This window comes from Papaver somniferum, chromosome 9 (genome assembly GCF_003573695.1).
Source record: "Papaver somniferum cultivar HN1 chromosome 9, ASM357369v1, whole genome shotgun sequence".
Classification (NCBI taxonomy): Eukaryota; Viridiplantae; Streptophyta; class Magnoliopsida; order Ranunculales; family Papaveraceae; genus Papaver; species Papaver somniferum.
Genome location: NC_039366.1, coordinates 140639542 through 140645844, shown reverse-complemented (window position 1 = coordinate 140645844; position 6303 = coordinate 140639542).

The window sequence follows — 6303 nt, the reverse complement described above, 5'->3', positions numbered from 1 at the left end:
ACATCTTCACAGTTAGGTTTTCTATATAACACAACTTGAAAGATATGTTAGGAATGAAACAGTTCAAGTCAATATTACTAACCTCAAGAGGAAGGATGATTTCGTCATTGTAGCTCGTTACTTCTTCACGTTCTTCAGGTCTTCGAGTAATACTTGTATGTCTCAACATTCCTAGACTTTCTAGTCTAACCTAAACGAAGTTGTCTCTAGTACATAATCAAGCGACTCTTATATGAGTTTTAACTCACTAAAATATGACAACCAAACTTGACATACCAACGCTTGGTGGGTTCAACCGAGCGATGCTATAAAAATCTCCCCCTTTGTCAATTTTAGTGACAAAACTCTTAATACATATGGATAAACAAATTACAAGAATTCATTATACATACACTTGATTCCAAGTGTCAACAACATAATATCCTGCATATATTCAATCAATAAATGCTGTTGTTGACATCTGAATAACAAATCTTATACCCCCCCTAAAGGTAAGAAGGTAGATATTCAATCCGAACATCTTTGTTATTCCACTTTTGTAGTACAGAATGACTAACACAGCAATACAATATGTTTCTCCCCCTTAGTCTATGCTTTACTCTTTCGTTAGATATAACTTTTAAGCACAATTGTCCTTTCCTTAGTGATTGCAAATCACTTGTTTACTCCATATATTTCTCCCCATTTTTGTCACAAAATTACAAAGGTTCGAGCAAATATAGGTCAAACCGAAAGGATCTTACAAATCCAAAAGACTTGTAAATAACCTGTAAGAGTTAAGCACGAAGGTTTCACATACCACTTTAGATAACCAATATTAAAACCGAAACTACAAGTAATTTAGTTTTAATATGTTATCAAGGAAAACTATTGCCCGAAGAAATTTTCCCTAATAGTTTAACTAATTGACTAAGAAACTTAGTTCCCTTGTTAAACCGATTGTACACATACAATCGCTTATTTCGATAAGACCAAAATATAGATCAGGATTAACTTTATTTCTCTCATCAGGTTCTAATTATTCAGAAAATAACTTAGACCTTTCTCTTTAGACAAGACAAGCACTAGGTTAGTTAACTAGTATTTCTTGTCAAGGCATTCAATTAGACTTGAATAACCGAATCCTTCGATTTGATAAGTTTAACTAAAATCCGAATTAACTTAGTTTCTCTTATCCGGAATCGAATTGGACTAAACAAATGATCCCGTATTTCGTTAAGCCATAAAAAATACATACAAACCAAAATAAATTGACTTGCATAATTATTTTCTTAACCAGAAGCAATTGAAACAAATATAAACATTATAGCACCGCAATTGCACCGAATTTCGTTAAGCAAAAACACGTGATACCCAACAATAAAGAAGATACCAAACAATAAGCCATATAAATTGACACGTTTTTTCTTAACCAAAAACAATTGAGTCACACACACACCATATACATCATAATGGAATATGTCAATTGTACCGAAATTTTGTTAAGCAAAAGCAAAATATATGCAATTTAAGCAGGCATTTCTTAAACATGAAAACGATTAACTAACAAATTAGCTACCTCAGATTCCGCATCCTCTTCTCCCCAGAAAGATATATCATTAAGCGCAAGATCACATAAGAACTTTCCCCAGTATGTTGTCATCCTCTCGCAAGAAGAAAAGAACAACAACAAGAGCAACCTTTACCAGATAAAGGTTGAATCGGTTTTTAACTAATGCGCGCCAATAGCAAAAGTTGAAAAAACACGAAACACATATGTTTATGCTGAACACAAATTGATTCAACATATTGTGACTTTTCACATATGAATTTCAATCGGAACACCTTATGATCCTTTGATAAAGCCTACCAACATGGGCTAGAACTTAATCCCGCTAAATCAAAAAGTCACACAAACCATAAGGGTTCACACATATGAGATCGAATATTAAGGTTATGAAAACCGAAATCAGACATCCCATAAACCGAAAACACATAAGAAAAATATAGACATTCAAGAACAGACTATGTAATCGGAAACTATCACAAGAAAAATTATAAAATAATAATTTTATTCATAAATAATGATAGTTTTTTAATTCAAAAATAGACCTTATACAATAATCGAAATAAATCAAAAACCGATGTCTGTTTTTCTTCTTGGATTAAGTATTACAGCATATAACTTAATCCCTAGTGGTGTTATGATTGTTCATTGGGGTTTCTTCAGTGTTCAAACTTTTGAAGCATTGTCTCGAGAGACTTGTCTTCAACCACTTCTTGTTTTTCAAGCTTTTCAACTTGAACCTTCATGTCTGCAAGATCAACTTTTGTTTCCTCAATCCTATCCTTGAGCCAATCTTGATTTCGAACCGTCATTATGAGATTGGTTCTTATAGTTCTTCAAAACCATGGATATAGTCAATCATACTATCAGAAGGTATCCACTTGGTTTTTGTTGGATCTTGAAGGTTGTAAGCCAACAAACATGACTCATCTTGGGATCCAGCAGAACTATCAATGTCATAATCAGACATGATTTTCGATATGATTTTCTTCTTCTTTGACAATCCTTAAACTTTTGAGATTCCTCCTTATTTGCCTTTGTAATACTGCGAGTTATTGGAGGCATGCTCAGGAACTTAAATAAGAATTAGTCAGGGTTTCTCAATACAAGCAAGAGAAAGTTTCTCATAAGAAGAGACAACTTTCGGACCGAAAATACAAAGGAAATTCCTAAAATATATTTTGTTTCCTATGTCCGAACTTCTCATGCTGGAAGGTTTATTAAAATTCGAAAAATTCAAATAAAACCTATTTTGGAAGATCATGATAAACATGAACAATTTTTAGACAAAAATTGGATTCACAGCTATCCAGAAGTTGTCACATATTTTTCTGATAAAAACACAAATGAAAAATTGTGCTCTCGTTTTATGTGCTTTCTCATCCCAAAAGTTATGAGCATGAACTAGGATGAGAGTGCACAATCTCCATACAACTAGGTTGTATCGGGGTAATCCTTTTTTTGCTTATAACGAGTATCAGAAACATAGTTCATGGCCTCTTTGGAAATTTCTTCCCAAAGTATTTTCTCCCAAGAAGATGATCCTTCCTTGATCTAAAGGTATGATCATGAGGAGAAACTGTACTGATGTGACAATTTTCAGAGATGGATAAATCTCTCTTAATTCTGTCAATGAGATTTTCATAAGATTTTCTCATTCTAAGGATTTCCTTGTTATGCACATCAGTAAAATTATTTGAAATAATTATTGGAAATCTTCCCTGATTGTTTCCTTTGGCAGAGATTTTTTCTTTCCCCTTCTTTTGGAATTGTTCTTCATGTAAACAAAGGCTGTTTCGACATGAGTGGGGAGGAACCTTTTTTCAGAAGTGATTATCAACTCTTACTTCTGATTCTTTTGAGTTGATCTTATCAGTTTGGGGTATATTTTGTCTTTCTATTGAGGAATGATCTTTCAGTTTTTTAAGACAAGAAACTTCTTTTAATACTTTTACCACGGTATTCTGAAGAAGTATAAGTTTCCTGTCAAGTGACTGAAAGTTGTATTCCTTAAGATCTTTTTCACGGAATCGGTTCGAAGTTTCCTTTAGACAAGATTTCGTTTGATCGTCAGTAGATGTAGAAGATGGTTTCTCATTCTCTTTTGACTTGATGTAGTTAAGTAGAATACTATCATCATGATCTATTTCATATGCGATCAAACAATCTTTTTTTATCACAATCTATAAAAGTCGAACAAGGACTTTTGGTTTCTTCATCAGAAGAAATTATTACAGAATCATTAGTCAGAATCATAGGATGAGTCTCTTGATCTTAAGTAAGAGATTTACCAAGAGCTTCTACTTTGACTGTGAGATCCATATTTTCTCTGGACATAATATCTAGTTGAATATCCTTTTCTATGATCTCTTTCTTGAGAAGATTAGATTATGTCTTTAATATTAGCATCCTTGTAGACAGAGATCTTATAGGCTTTAGGAGTTTTACCAACTCTTTATCAGCATCTTCCCTTCCATCAGAGATAGACTCAGATGCTTTCGTAACCCCTGGATCATGATTTAACAAAGTAGTAACATCTTCAACATTTGAGTATTCAGATTCTTGCATAACGTTAATTGAATCAGACATTAGACTCAATTCTTATAGGTTGGATCGCACCAAACACAGATGGTTAGATCTTTCGTGTTTGCCTGCTCCGATATCAATTGAAAAGACGAGGGTACCCAGGTACACCACAATCTTTAATTTATCTACCTATAAGTTCTCTTACCAAAAGTGATTGTCTATGGAGAAAGTCGAGACAATACTACAAATCGGTATTCACACTTTGTGTGATTTTCTATGGATACGAGATCGAGATAATACGACTACCAAAGTGTAATTACTTGATAATAGGTTCGAACTTAACTAAACTTTATAGGTTCACTATCAAGTAAAGCGGAGTTAACATTTGTGTATTTTATTTCTAATTATAATAAACAATTATAATTGCGGAAATATAAAAGTAAAAGACACAAAAAGTTTTTGTTAACAAGTAAACCACAAATGTAAAAAAACCCCGGGACCTAGTCCAGAATTGAAAACTCTCAGAATTAAGCCGCTATACAAAATCTAAACCAACTTCGTATAGTTGAGACCAAGCAACTGATCCTAGTTTACCTAGTTTACTTAGTATCCCTGTGCTTCCGACTTCGATGAGTGCACGCACTGGAATAATTTCTTTGGATCGTATTCTAAACAGTAAAGGAACAACAAAACTGTTTGGTAACAACTGTATTGAATTCTTAAAGATAAAGATATCTCAAGTCATATGCAAAGGCTCTTCCGTTTAAGCTAATAAACTCCTTTGCTTGGATCAATCTATCCAACAACTACCGAAGTAACAGAGTTTAGATTCGCACTCCATCCAAATAAATCTCAAAGAGATATATTGTGAATGTCGATCTCACGCAACTAACCAATCAAATAAATCCGATTCTAGTTGGATCCCAGCCTGTTACAGCACTACTCGGTCGAACTCGCTAGCTTTGCTATCTCAAGCTTGTTTGTCAAGTTTAGTTGTCAAAACTATAAGTCTTGATTTCTAGTCTACTTATATCTAAGTCTCGAATTATGATAGAAAGTGTAGTTGACATTATACTTCACAGCGTTCATCGATTAAAGACGAAGAACTACTAAGGGGAGCTTGTGGTGAACTTCATCGACAAAAGATATGTGGAGACTTGAACTCATCTATCACTCAAAAATCTATCTACTCTACCTCCTATTTGAGACAAAATTCGTATAGCTATATAGAATTCGATTATACACATTTGATATTTTGAGCTGAGTTTAACTCGCTTACATATTTCTCGAAATATGTGTTGGTACGCTTTCGCTTTAACTAAGTCCATCTTATATTCTTGACGAATGTCAAAAGATGATCATGTGAAAATCGCCTTGTGACATCCTACATGATTTGTGTGAGACAGTCATTTGATGTAGACCCGAAATGTTTCGTATTGATCATTCGATTACTTGAAAATTGCTTTGAAGCTAATAGTTTGTGTGAGACAGCTATTGTCGTCTTCTAAGAATGTTTCAATGATTGAAATGGGAGTTTAGAACACTTAACCATGATTGGATTATAAGCACAGTATGCGTACTTGCATATGTGTTGATCCAAGTCTGGGAACCATAGTATGCATACACGTATGCGTACTGGTTGGTTAATGAAATCCCGGGAACTTAGTATGCATACCGGTATGCGTACTGGCATGAGTTTCAAGTTCCGAGAATTCAACTGAATTGGAAGGTATGCGTACCCGTTCGCATACTGACGAACTCAAACTTAGTCCGGCCACTTAGGTATGTGTACCCGTATGCATACTTGAGTAGGTTATGTTCTAAAATCGGTTTGTTCATGAACTAATACATTTATATATTAAGGAAAACAATCTTTTGCAAACCGTGGCTATAATGTTCATGAATTGATTCCAGTGAATCAAAATCGATTTTGCTTTAATTGTGTTTTGTATACTTCTATGAGAATATAACAATTGAAAAACTCTAGAACTAGTTTCATTTGAGTCATTTGAACTAGTTATGGTAAAGAAGAATATGGTTGATATGAAAGTGCTCATATGGCTAACCATTTGGTTAACTAATGTTGAACCAACTAAATGTAATGTTTGGGTATAGTTACTCATATCTAAATGAAGTCACTTTTCATTTGTGTGTAACAAGTTAAGTTCGATCTAACAGTTGAAAGATATTAGCTTGAGTATAATCAGGTTTTCATCTAACAGTGAATATTG